This window comes from Capricornis sumatraensis, chromosome 11 (genome assembly GCF_032405125.1).
Source record: "Capricornis sumatraensis isolate serow.1 chromosome 11, serow.2, whole genome shotgun sequence".
Classification (NCBI taxonomy): domain Eukaryota; kingdom Metazoa; phylum Chordata; class Mammalia; order Artiodactyla; family Bovidae; genus Capricornis; species Capricornis sumatraensis.
Window position 1 is genome coordinate 49819382 of NC_091079.1, and position 14079 is coordinate 49833460.

A 14079-nucleotide genomic window follows, 5' to 3' on the forward strand; every position below is an offset into this window, starting at 1 on the left:
TACTCTGAGAAAACAATTTTAAACAAGATGCCAAGAGGAAGTAAAGAAAAGGGAAAGAATATTTGGCAAAACATCCTTGTTAAAATGGCAACTGCCATGTCCCCTTTACTTTATAGCTGTTTAAAGATGATGGCGACAACAAAACTAATAGTCCCTAAATATTTCAAACTATATATTTATATGTAGAATTATGCAATATTGCCTTATTCAGCAATACTCTTTACAATAGCTATGTATGGCAATTCACAGAAATTCCTCAAAGGGATGTCTAACTGCTCTAGCTAACACTAAGAAAATAACTGACTTCCTCCATAGGAATATTTTTAATAAATCAATTAGGATGAACTAGTTGACTGTGAACCTGGCTAACAATATTCTGTGTTTACTGGAAATACAGATGCAATGCTTCAAGCCATGGGGAGAAAGATGGGCAATTAGACTCTTTCTCTGAGAACCCATAAGAAGCAGAAACAAAAGCTCACATACAGCAACATCATTACCATCTTCAGGCCAGACAAGGATGCATGCAGTCAGAGGCTGTTGGCAGGCTTCCTTCTCTGGGTCCTGCCTCCTTGATCTTCTCCCTGGCCCATGATGCCCTTCCTTTACCATCAACCATCACTCTCCAAAGTCCAGGCTTGCATCATTTCTCCCTCGAATTCAGGCAGCTATTTCCTACCTGTCTGGACTCCCTGCCTCCAGTCCCCTTCTGCTCGGCTGCCATGAGACTGAACTTTCTATCAGTCTTCAGCCTTAACTCACACCACTCCTCCATGCCTGTAGCTCCTGGAGAGCAGGAACACTGTCTTTCTCACTCTTCTGTCTCCAGTCCTGGCATAGCTCCTGGCAAACAGTAGGTCTTCAGTAATTGTTGGTCAAATAGAGAACAAAGTGTGATAAGCAAACCCCTCCACAAGCTGGCCCCCCTGATCATCACAGTCTCATTTCCCGCTAGCCCTGCAAATGTCTCAGCCATTCTGAACTGCTCTGTCTTCCCAAATGCATCATGCATGTTCACATTTCCAACCTTCGATGAAGCTGCTCTCTATTTAATATTCCTCACCCGTTTCTGTTCTGTCACCACCTAACTCACCTGGTGACATTCAGACTGATACACACTAAATGAACGAATGAACTCATGACTCTCAGAAGCACCTGGCCTCTCCTCCTGCATCTCACTGGCAGGGCTTCCCTGTCAACGCTGTTCTCTGTGTCTCACTCCTTCCTGTCAAAAGTCATATCCCACCACATCCTCACATTAACTAAAACAAGCTCTGCGAGCCTGAACCAGACTCAGTTTCCTTATTCGTTTAAAAATGTGGTCAGGAGACAGATTCTAGAGCGATATCAGCTTGCGTCCAATGTTTCTAACACTTTCATTCTTATTTCTCCCACTTTATGATGGAAGATCTGGAAATGAGAAAGTATATCATATGTTCAGGAAACAGAAGAATAATTCAACACTTAGGAAACACTGTGTGTATGGAGCAGCAGCAGGAAAGGCAACCATAAAAGGGACGTTGGGGCTGGATTATGAATATGTCCATTAGTCATACCTCATTCCATATCATTTAACAAGAAAAAATAGCTAATAGGGAAAGAGATGTGTATGTGTGAGTGCGCACACACATGCGCATGCATGTGCTTGCACACGTGTGTGAAAGACACAGACAATCCCATCTGAGACATTTAGCTCCCAAGGAAACTGAGCTGAGCAGCCAGTGGAGGGTGTGTACCTCTGGAATCTTGTTTACAACTCCAGCAGGACTCAGTCACTGCAGAGAAAACGGGCTTCTTCAGGCAAGGCTGGTGCAATGCAGAGATTGCCTGAAGAAGAACCAGAGCTAGAGACCTAAACCTCCCAAGAACTGAGAATCACGCTGCTCAAAGAGCCCCCAAATCCTGCTTCATCTTGATCCAATCCCAGCAGCTGACACGAGCAAGTAAAGACCATATCTGAATAGGTGGCTCCTACTAACGCAGATTTAATGGGGGAGAAATGACAATGCTTGGGTAGATCCATTTAAAGGGAAGAAATACACTTCAACGTCAGTTACTATTTAGTTACTATTGAAGGAAAAGAACTATGCTCCAAGAACTCTATGCCTGGCCAGAATATCATTTAATGGAAGCTGGTTAGTCCTCTCATTGGTGAGTCCCCTCCCCCGAGACTCTCCTCACTTTGCCTACACCTGAGTTGAGTAATAAACCTGTAAATTACCTGCTATCATGGCTCTGGCATAAATATCTTTAAAGGAGGAAAGAGCAAGCCCAGCAGTGAGAAGTGTCAAACCACAAAACAGGTCAAAGAAGAGCATTTTCAAACATAAAAAGATTCAGAATTTATACCACCTTTCCACATTTTCTGAGGAAATCGTGCTAAAGCATAAGAAACAATGGTGATCCATGAATCTAGTAAAATCCATAGTTATATCAAAATACATGGTGGTGTTATGTTTACATCATAAGAGACAGCCCACTTCTCAAGAGGCAGAATGGAAACCAAAAGGGTGAATAATATCTTCAAAGTCCTGAGAGAAGGTAACTATTGATTTATACTTGCATATCCAACTAAACTGTTTTTCTTTAAGTAGGACATTTTCAGATAAACAAAAACTGCAAGAGTTTGCCATCAGGAAAACTTATTGAAGGAATCTTATAAGAATATACTTCAGGAAGAGAGAAAATGATCCTAAAAGAATTTTAAGAGACAAGAAGGAAAAATGAGCAAAGATATTTGTAAATATCTAAACAAATTGTTAAATCTAGATATATTATCTGTAACTATAATAATGTTTAATCTAAGAGTTTAAAAAAGATGCAACTAAAATATTAACCAAGAAGAGTAAATAATTTGATGGGAGATGATCAAAGTTCACAACCTCCTATTATTCAGCATGGAGTGTTAAGACTGATTAACCTTAGACTTCTTGAAGTGAAATATAAATGGAAAAAAATCCAGATGCAACCTTGAAATAAAAAAAACATGTCTAACTTCTAAACAATTAGAAAAAAGGAATGAAAGAAAAAATAACTATTCAAAATAAGAAAGAGAAAATGACAAATAAAAAGCAAGGAGACCATTAAAACAAATCCAAATATACTCTAAATTCCATTGAATGTTTTTCAATATTTATTTATTTGACTGCTCCAGGTCTTATGGCATGTGGGATCTTCAGATGCAGTGAGCAAATTCCTAGTTGTGGTATGTGGGTTTACTAATTCTCCTGATCAGTAATCAAACACCAGCCCCCTGCATGTGGAGCAGGGAGTCTTAGCCCCTGGATCACCAAGGAAATCCCGCACTGAATGTTAATGAATAAAGCTTCCCAGTTAAAAGAGATTGTCAGGTGGATTTTTTCCACCTATCTACTACTCACAAGAAGCATACCTAAATAATGAAGACACAGGAAAGTTAAATTTAAAAGGAAAAAATATTTATTTCAGGAAAATACAGAGAACTGAATGAAAATCAAAATACCATAAATTTTGTGAGACATGATAAAAGTATTACTTGAAGGGAAAGGTACAGCTTTAAATACTTACCTATCTTTTAAAAAAAATCTGAAAATTAGGAACTTCCCTCGTGGCTCAGCTGGTAGAGAATCCGCCTGCAATGAAGGAAACCTGGGTTTGATCCCTGGGTTGGGAAGATCCCTTGGAGAAGGGAAAGGCTACCCACTCCAGTATTCTCTACACATGGACATCACTGGATGGTCAATACTGAAGTCAGATTGATGATATTCTTTGCAGCCAAAGATGGAGAAACTTTATACACTCACCAAAAACAAGACTGGAAGCTGACTGTGGCTCAGATTATGAACTCCTTGTTGCCAAATTAAGACTTAAATTGAAGAAAGTAGGGAAAACCACTAGACCATTCAGGTATGACCTAAATCAAATCCCTTACAACTATACAGTGGAAGTGACAAATAGATTCAAGGGATTAGATCTGATAGACAGAGGGCCTGAAGAACTATGGACTGAGCTTCATGACATTGTACAAGAGGCAGTGATCAAGACCATCCCCAAGAAAAAGAAATGCAAAAAGGCAAAATGGTTGTCTGAGGAGGACTTACAAACAGCTATGAAAAGAAGAGAAACAAAAGGCAAAGGACAAAAGGAAAGATATATACCCATTTGAATGCAGAGTTCCAAAGAATAGCAAGATGAGATAAGAAAGCCTTCCTCAGGGATCAATGCAAAGAAATAGAGGAAAACAATAGAATGGTAAAGACTAGAGATCTCTTCAAGAAAATTAGAGATACGAAGGGAATATTTCATGCAAAAATGGGCACGATAAAGGACAGAAATGGTATGGACCTAACAGAAGCAGAAGATATTAAGAAGAGGTGGCAAGAATACACAGAAGAACTGTACAAAAAAGATCTTCATGACCTGGATAATCACAATGGTGTGATCACTCACTTAGAGCCAGACACCGTGGAATGCAAAGTCAAGTGGGCATTAGGAAGCATCAGTACGAACAAAGCTAATGGAGGTGATGGAATTCCAGTTGAGCTGTCTCAAATCCTAAAAGACGATACTGTGAAAGTGCTGCACCCAATATGTCGGCAAATTTGGAAAACTCAGCAGTGGCCACAGGACTGGAAAAGGTCAGTTTTCATTCCAATCCCAAAGAAAGGCAATGCCAAAGAATGCTCAAACTACTGCACATTTGCACTCATCTCACACACTAGTAAAGTAATGCTCAAAATTCTCCAAGCCAGGCTTCAACAGTACATGAACTGTAAACTTTCAGATGTTCAAGCTGGATTTAGAAAAGGCAGAGGAACCAGAGATCAAATTGCCAACATCCACTGGATCATCAAAAAAGCAAGAGGGTTACAGAAAAATTCTACTTCTGCTTTATTGATTATGCAAAAGCCTTTGACTGTGTGGATCACAACAAACTGTGGAAAATTCTTAGAAAGAGGAGAATACCAGGCCACCTGACCTGCCTCCTGAGAAATCTGTATGCAGGTCAGGAAGCAACAGTTAGAAGTGGACATGGAACAACAGACTGGTTCCAAATAGGGAAGGGAGTACGTCAAGGCTGTATACTGTCACCCTGCTTATTTAACTTCTATGCAGAGTACATCATGAGAAATGCTGGGCTGGATGAAGCACAAGCTGGAATCAAGACTGCTGGGAGAAATATCAATAACCTCAGATATGCAGATGACACCACCCTTATGGCAGAAAGCAAAGAACTATAGAGCCTCTTGAGGAAAGTGAAACAGGAAAGTGAAAAAGTTGACTTAAAACTCAACATCCAGAAAACTAAGATCATGGCATCCAGTCCCATCACTTCATGGCAAATTGATGGGGAAACAGTGGAAAGAATGACAGATTTTATTTTTCTGGGCTCCAAAATCACTGCAGATGGTGACTGCAGACATGAAATTAAAAGACACTTGCCCCTTGGAAGAAAAGCTACGTCCAACCTAGACAGCTTATTAAAAAGCAGAGACATTATTTTGCCAACAAATGTCCATCTAGTCAAAGCTATGGTTTTTCCAGTGGTCATGTATGGAAGTGAGAGTTGAATTACACAGAAAGCTGAATGCTGAAAAATTGATGTTTTTGATCTGTGGGATTGGAGAAGACTCTTGAGAGTCCCTTGGACTGCAAGGAGATTCAACCAGTCCATCCTAAAGGAAATCAGTCCTTCATATTCATTGGAAGGACTGATGCTGAAGCTGAAACTCCAATACTTTGGCCACCTGATGCGAAGAACTGACTCATCGGAAAAGACCCTGATGCTGGGAAAAATTGAAGGCAGGAGAAGGGGACAACAGAGGATGAGATGGTTGGATGGCATCACTGACTCAATGGACATGAGTTTGAGTAGGCTCTGGGAGTTGGTGATGGACAAGGAGGCCTGTCCTGGTGTGCTGCAATCCATGTGGTCACAAAGAGTCGGACATGACTGAACGACTGAACTGAACTGAACTGAAGTTGAACTAGAGATGTTTTCTTAAAAACAGAACAACACCATCTAAGTTGAAGAAAGATGAATAAAAGAGCAAAAATTAATAGAATGAAAATAAAGATAAACTGGAGAGCATCAATCAAGTCAAAAACTAGATGTGTGCAAAAACTAAATAGAAAATCCTCTGGTAAGACTGATCAAGAGTTAAGAGAGAATATGACAAAAAATATTAGGAGTGAGGCAACAGACATAACTTTAGATAAAGAGGAGAATATTTGAGAGGCTCTTATGAAAAATTTATGCCAACAAATTGGAAACATTAAAAGAAATAGACAAATTTCTAGAAATATGTATCTTACCAAAACTGTTTTGGGGAGAAGAAAAAAGACTCCACTCATAAAAAAGAATCAGAACTTTAAAATCTCCTCACAGAGAAAACACTAAGCCTACATAATTTTATATGTGAATCCTACCAAGCTTTCAAGTAATCAGATATACCAACCTTATACAAACTCTACTAGCGATGAGAAAAAGAGGAATTCTCCCCAATGTAGCCAATAATGCCAATGAAACTGAAAATAGAAGTATCATATGACCCAGCCATTCCACTTCTGAGTATCCAAAGGAAACAAAGCCCTAACTTAAAAAGATTCTCTGTACCCCCATGCTCATTGCATCATTATTTACATTAAGCCACAATAAGGAAACAATCTAAGTGTCCATCAATGTATAAATGAATTTTTTAAATGTGCTATATATAGATATAATAGAATATTATTCAGTAAAAAAAAAGAATGAAATTTCGCCATTTGCAACTACAACAGATGGAGCTTTAAGGCATCATGCTAAGTAAAATAAGTCAGACATAGGAAGACAAATACCACATGACCCACATATTTTAAATCTTAAAAAAAAAAAAATTACCAAAAAATCCAAAACTCATAGACTCAGAGAGCATAGTAGTGAGGTGGTGGGGCAGGGGGCAGCATAAAGTGAGTGTACTAGTAATATCTACCTCCTAGGCCCACTGTGAAGATTTATAATCATTGCTTGAAACATTGTACTTGCTCCGTAAAACACTGGCTACATGTCTTTACTCATATCATTACCATCTACTGGATGGTACTATCTTTCTCCTCCCATCACTACCATCTTCCTCCTCCCATCTACTTAAACTCTACACTGGCTCAAAGGCCAACTCAAGTTATTCTTACATAAAAATTTTCACCAATTACTCCCTTCGTTATCTCCCTCCTCTACAATACATAGTTCTCAACCATGTAGGTGAGGAGTAGAGAGTCACAGAGGTTTTAGAGAATCTGATGGGGATAAAAAAAAAGTTTCTATTCATTAAGGAGCAGACATATATTCACACGTGTTTGCACCAAACACCAAGGGATTCATGTCCCCCTGAAGCTCATCCAATTAAGAATCTCTGTCTTCAAGTCTGTTTTTCCGTCACCCACACTTCTCTCTTGAGGCTGTATTAACAAAAGCACAATGCTACACGAAGCTAGAAGGGACATGGAGAGAAGCTAGTGAAGCTCGAGTCATAGACAGAGAAACTGACAGAGAAGTGAAGTGACTTACCAAGCCACCCACAACTATGAAGTAGGGTAATGGAGTCAGAACCTGTCTCCTGACACCTCACAAGGGTCCTTTGCAAAAGTGTCTTTGAATAACTTGTCTTCAACTCACAAAACTCTAAAACTGCAAAAAAATGTTAGCCCATTTTTCAGATGGGATGATGAACCCATGGGGAATTTGTCCCCAGGTAACCAGGCCAGAAATCACCAAGACACATTCTTTGAATAATGACTAAACATACCAGAAATATTATTATATTTTATTCTACAGGAATATTTTATTGTGTTTTGCAGATAACAGTGTTTGTTTTGTTTTGTTTTGTTTTTACCACTTGAAAGGTTTGTGGCAATACTGAATTACCAGATGATGGTTAGCATTTTTTAGCAATAAATTATTTTTAATTTAAGTATGCACATTGATTTTTTTTTTTTTTTTTTTTTTAGCTCAGGGGTTAGGAATCTGCCTGCCAATGCAAGAGAGGCAGGAGACATGGGTTCTATCCCAGATTCAGGAAGATCCCCTGGAGGAGGAAATGGCAACCCACTCCAGTATTCTTGCCTGGAAAATCCCACAGATAGAGGAGCCTGGCAGGCTACAGTCCATGAGGTTTCAAAGAGTTGGACAAAACTTTGAGACTGAACTCACACACATACACTGATTTTTTTAAAACATAATGCTATTGCACACTTAACACTAGAGTATTATGTAAACATCTTTTATATGCACTGGGAAACAAAAAACATCAGATGACTTGCGTTATTGCAATATTCACCTTCTTTGCACTGGGTTAGAAAGAAAACTATAGTCTCTCCGCATGGGATATGCCCCTGCTTTCCCTTCCTTGTGCTGAAATTCTCTGACTAGCTTTCTCTGAAGCAACACAAAACACAAAACTGCCCTGATTTTATTATTTGAGGGAGTTAACTTTGAAGCTTTCTCTAAAACTTTTCTATAATTGTAATAATCAAAGAATAGCATCACTTCTAGATCTTAGGCCAGAAAAGATACAAATAAAGCCAATCTACCATAGTCTTTCATTCCCAGACCTGACCTCATAATATAAATATCTTTAAAATATTTTAAAATGTATCTTCTGTCTTCTTCCCTATAAGACATTTTTCTAGAACAGATAACAAATAGTAAAACAGTGTATACTCTGGGCTCATTCTCTATCCTGCCTTAGAGTTCTCAAAATTTAATGGTAAGCAGAAGAAGAAGAAAAAAAAAAAGGAAAAGCATCATGAAAAGCCTACAAAACACAATAATCAACCTCCACATTATTAAAAACTGATTAGCACTTGTATAGTCACAGTCTCCTTGTGCGCACAGGAAGCTGTTTCACTATGTGGAGTCATACAACCAGCCTAGGAAATGAAATAAATGACTCAGGAAGAGGGGGAGGTTGGTAAACGGATACATCTGTCAAAAAATTCAATCAATAACCAAAAGAGAAAGCGCTTTATAAGAAAGTAATATTGGAGCATCAGAAGAGTATAGCTTTTCTTTTATATATATATTTTTAACTTCTCATTTTATTTTTCTTTAAAAATGGCTTTCTTTCTTTTGTTCTTATTATTTTTTTGGCCTAGCTACATAGCATGTGGGATCTTAGTTTCCTGAGCAGGGACTGAATTCAGGCTCCCTGCATTGACAGCGTGGAGTTTTAACCACTGGACCACCAAGGAGGTCCCCCAAAACATAGCTTTTTAACAAAAGAAAAGGATCATAGAGATGAATTGTAAAGGCCACCTAGTCAAAACCCTTCATTTTCCAGATGAATAAACTGAAGTCTGAGACTTAAAGCCTAATCCACAGGCTTTCTAGAGAAGGAAACCCAGGACCCACCATAGGAACGGAGATTCCACAGCTGAAATCCACACTGTCTTGGATAATGAGGCAGTTGAAATGCCTGGAAAATGTCAGGAACATTATCTATACATTCACAATAATGACTCCTAATTGGGCCTTCGGAAGAGTCCACAGACCTCAAGCAACTGGATCTTCTGTGTCACCAGGCACCCCAGGAGCTGGCCGAGACCACCACACACTCTTGGGATGCTGACAAGGACACAATCACACACCTATTTGCCACTAAGAGATCCTTTGCTTTGCTGTCTTCCTCTGGGAAGTAAAAACACTTAGAGAAAGAAAAGTGCGGGCTACAGAGCTTACCATACGTGGGGTCATAGTTTTAGTTTTCTGTTTGTTCCTTTCATTTTTCACAGACATGTTGTACAAATAGAGAAACAATTTGTTTCTGTACAAATTGTTTAGAAACAATTTTTGGCTAAGAGGGCCAAGAATTAATGTTTGTTTGGTATAGGACTAATTTCCCTGTGCATTCTTGATATTGCTCATATGGGAAATTTAGAAGAAAATTTTGATGGGCAGATCAATATATGTTCACACATGGTCTATGACTGCAAAGACAAGTTGAAGACTGGGTGGCAATGCAGTTGCTTTTATTAGGGGAAAGAAATTCAGGACTTAGTTACCTGATGTGGAGTAAATCCACTCTCAAGTTATTTACAAAAATTATTCAGATTTCATTAACTGAAAAAAAAATATTTCTTACTCATTGCAATTTTACTTTGTAAATTAAAGTATAACAGAGAGTGATAGTTTAATCAATGGATCTAAATTTTCTGTTATTGAATATAAAGTGCAAATATCTATAAAATTCTGGAATTTCAGTTTTCCTTTTTATCTCACTCTTTCATTCTATATCGAACTCTAAATCTCAAACCAATTTTATTCCCTTGGATTTAATGATGCAGTCATGAATGAAAACTATCGGCCAGCGGTGCTTACTTATCTTACAGGTGATAATAAGATTTTGGCAAATGCAATTTTACAGAGAACAAAACAACTTAAGTTAGTTCTAAAACGCTACCGTCATTTTTACTATCCTGAAATCCACAGTTCCTTCTAGGCAATAGCATAATGTTCAGTCTGCTTCTACGCTAACCACACAAAACCTTAATTATATATCTTCTTCCCTTTTAAACAAAATGATAGATTTTTTGTGTGGGTTTCTGATTAAACCGAACTACATGAATACACAGATTTTTATCTATGATTAAGAAAATTTCAAAATTAAATTTTCCCCTCAAGTACTTCTAAATTAAATTATAAATCCATTTAAAAAAAAGAAAAGAAAATGAACCTTGTGGATATAATGTGTTTTAAGAGTCTTTTCCTGCTATTGTATCAAATTACTGGAACACTGAATTTCCTCGGCAAAAATACTCAAAATAACTCTGCTCACAGCAGGACTAGAGAATGGTTGGATCATTCCCCATGATTTCTGCTACCAAAAGGGGCAACCGAGAAATGTTTAGAAAGGAAATCTGAGTTAATCAAAAGAATGAAGAAATTGCTTACAAAAATGTTTTACTGACCATCTAGTTATGTTTTAAGTGAACAAGAAAGGTACTACCTTCCCATCTTTAACCCTCCTGCCCATGGCTGCCGGGAGGGGAATCTCCCTAATAGGTTCACTTTTCTTATTGTTTCTCAACGTTGCTACAAAAATAAAACCATTGCTTTTTCTGTCCTGTCCCTCATCTTTGCCTTTCTTGAGAGAAGTAAGTAAGGCTCTGCTGCTGCTGCTGCTAAGTCGCTTCAGTTGTGTCTGACTCTGTGCGACCCCATAGACCGCAGCCCACCAGGCTCCCCCATCCCTGGGATTTTCCAAGCAAGAACACTGGAGTGGGTTGCCATTTCCTTCTCCAATGCATGAAAGTGGAAAGTGAAGTCGCTCAGTCGGGTCCGACTCTTAGCGACCCCATGGACTGCAGCCCCCCAGGCTCCTCCGTCCATGGGATTTTCCAGGCAAGAATATTGGAGTGGGGTGCCATTGCCTTCTAGAAAACAGCTAAGATGGAAACTAGGATAGGGAAGAAGTATCTGGAAAGCAAGTAAAAGGAGCAGTATCATGCCATGTGAGTAAAAAGAGTAGTTTGGGGTCAGATCATTGACATCCAAGACCAAGAACAAGATAGAGGAGTTTTTGAGGAGAAGAGTGATTTGGCTAAATCTGTGAAAGATAAATCCTCCAGATGAGCTCTAAGAGAGCACAGAGGCAGGAAACTGCTAGGATGCTCCTCCTGCTGGTCTCTGGGTACTAGTCAAGTCCTGGCAGGAAACAGGTCGCAGTTGGGCCGGGAAATTTCAGATTAACAAAGGGAATATTACAACAATGTGGACATGGCTTAAGGAAATTCACAAAGAATAGGACCACAATGGTAAAAGCCTTAACCACTCCTAAGCCTGCAAAGCAATTAGAGGAGCTGGGAGAGGTGCCTGCATGTGGACAGATGCCTGATTGGAGCTATGGCCTTTCAGTTAGTAATCAGCCGACCCACACCAGTCTGCAGAGGGCTAGGGACAAGCAGGGTAGCGTGGCTGAGCAGTCTAAGGTACTGGGTTAAGGCTCCAGTCTCTTTGGGGGCGTGGGTTCAAATTCCATTGCTGCCAGCTTGTCTGGGAAATTCCATGGACAGAGGAGCCTGTCAGGCTACATAGTCCACGGGCTCTCAAAGATTCGGACAGGACTGAGCATGCAAGGGAGAAACACACCTTCATCCTTCTCTCTTCACTTCTGATCTGTCACTGCCTCCTGCTGGTTATGTGCAAAAGCCGGAGCAGAGAGCAAAGTGGAGAAAGTATCTGGAGAAATAGAAGAGCTCCAGTCTAGGGTAAGGTCGTGAGGATGAGAAAGGAATAACACAGAGACAAAGTTTAATAGGCTGACTGGATTCATTCATTCATCTGCTTCTACTTTTTGGCCGTGGTGGGTCCTCATCGCTGTGCTTGGGCTTCTCCCACTGCAGAGAGTGAGGGCAGCTCTTCTTGCCAGTCCTCGAGCTTCTCACTAGAGTGGCTTCTCTCGTTGCAGAGCACGGGCTCCAGTTGCAGCTCACAGGCTCTGGAGCTTGGGCTCAGTAGCTGCGGCACACGGGCTTAGTTCCTCTACCGCACGTGGGATCTTCCCTGACCGAGGATCAAATCTGTGTCCCTTGCATTGCAAGACAGATTCTTGACCACTGGACCACCAGGGAAGCCCAACAGACTGGCTGAATTTAGAGATGGGAAGAGAAAGGCCAAGGATGATATCATAGTTTCAAGCCTTACTAGACTAGAATAGATGATTACATTACTGAGCCTGGTTTTACTCATTGTTGCATTTGCAAAGCCCAGAAGAGTGTTTTGGCCATAAAAAAACCTTCTATAAACATTTGTTGGAGGGGGAAAAAAAGGTAGTTGGATGGATGATGGAAGCACATTTTCAGGAAGATGATGGGTTATGTAGTCTTAGACATACTGAATTTAGAGTATGGTGGAAGGGCCCAGCAGGTGATCAGAGATTAGAGTCTAGAGCTCTGAGAAGGAAAGAGGAAAAGATGTGCCTCTAAGAATCATCTGCACAGATTTGGGAGAATGGCATTGAAACATGTATACTATCATGTAAGAAAAAAAAAAAAAGAATCATCTGCACAGCAGTAGCGGCTGACACAATGAGAGTGGATGAAATGGCACTGAGAGTAGGTATACAGAGAAAAGAAGAGGGGTCTGATGACCGAACTTGGGATCTAGCTGCATTATGGGACAAAGAAGCAAAGACAAAGTGGAAAACCAGTAAGAGGAAAAGACAGTATGTACAACCCTTCGCCATACTATTATAGCATAGTCACGTGTATCTGCTCATCCCTGGCAGGTGCTCTCTTTCTCAACACTGCATAGTCTTGCCCAGCGCAAACATGATCCAAATGCAAGCTGCCTCAATAAGATTAATATTTCTTAAAGCTCCAAATCCTGGTCTTACTAGTTTTGCTTACCTTGACTAGAACAGCCAACATTAATCCTTTTTTAATTTAGAAACTAGGCTTATTCTTTCACCTGTTATGTATCCAGTGCTAGGCTCAGCAAAGTGAAAGTAAAAATCAGTTTCCATTCATCAAGGAAATTAAAATTTACTTGGATTATAAAGAAACATAAAACAATTCAAGTTCAATGAAGAGTTGACCTATATGATTCAAACCAAATAGCATTTCATTCAGTGAGAATTCATACCATTCAACGTCTATCTACACCTGCTCTTTTTTTCCCTAACTCAAAAGATTGACAAAAGAGCTCAATTCTACATAGCTGTACTTCTTGTTAAAGGCTTAATCATGCCATATTGTAAATTTCTCTTAACCTTTCTTTCTTCTCCACTGTTCCATAGAGTCTCAGTAATCTTTGCATCTAGTGCCTCAAACATGGTAGTCATTCAAATGTTTGTTAAATGAATGAATCTAAGCCAAACCCAGAATAGTTATATCAGTGTCCTCAACACTCTCCTATGGCAAACCCCAAGAGCTTTAAGGTCCAAGGAGGTTGCCTAATAAGACCTATGACCTGGCCTCAGCCCCATGGGATGATTGGTATTAAGGTGTTGAGTGTCAAGGCAAACACTCAGAAAATCCCCAGCAAATCCTAAAATGCTTTTTAAAAAGAGGAAGAAAGAATATTAGAGTCAAATTCCTGAGGCATAAATTGCAGTCAAGAAATGT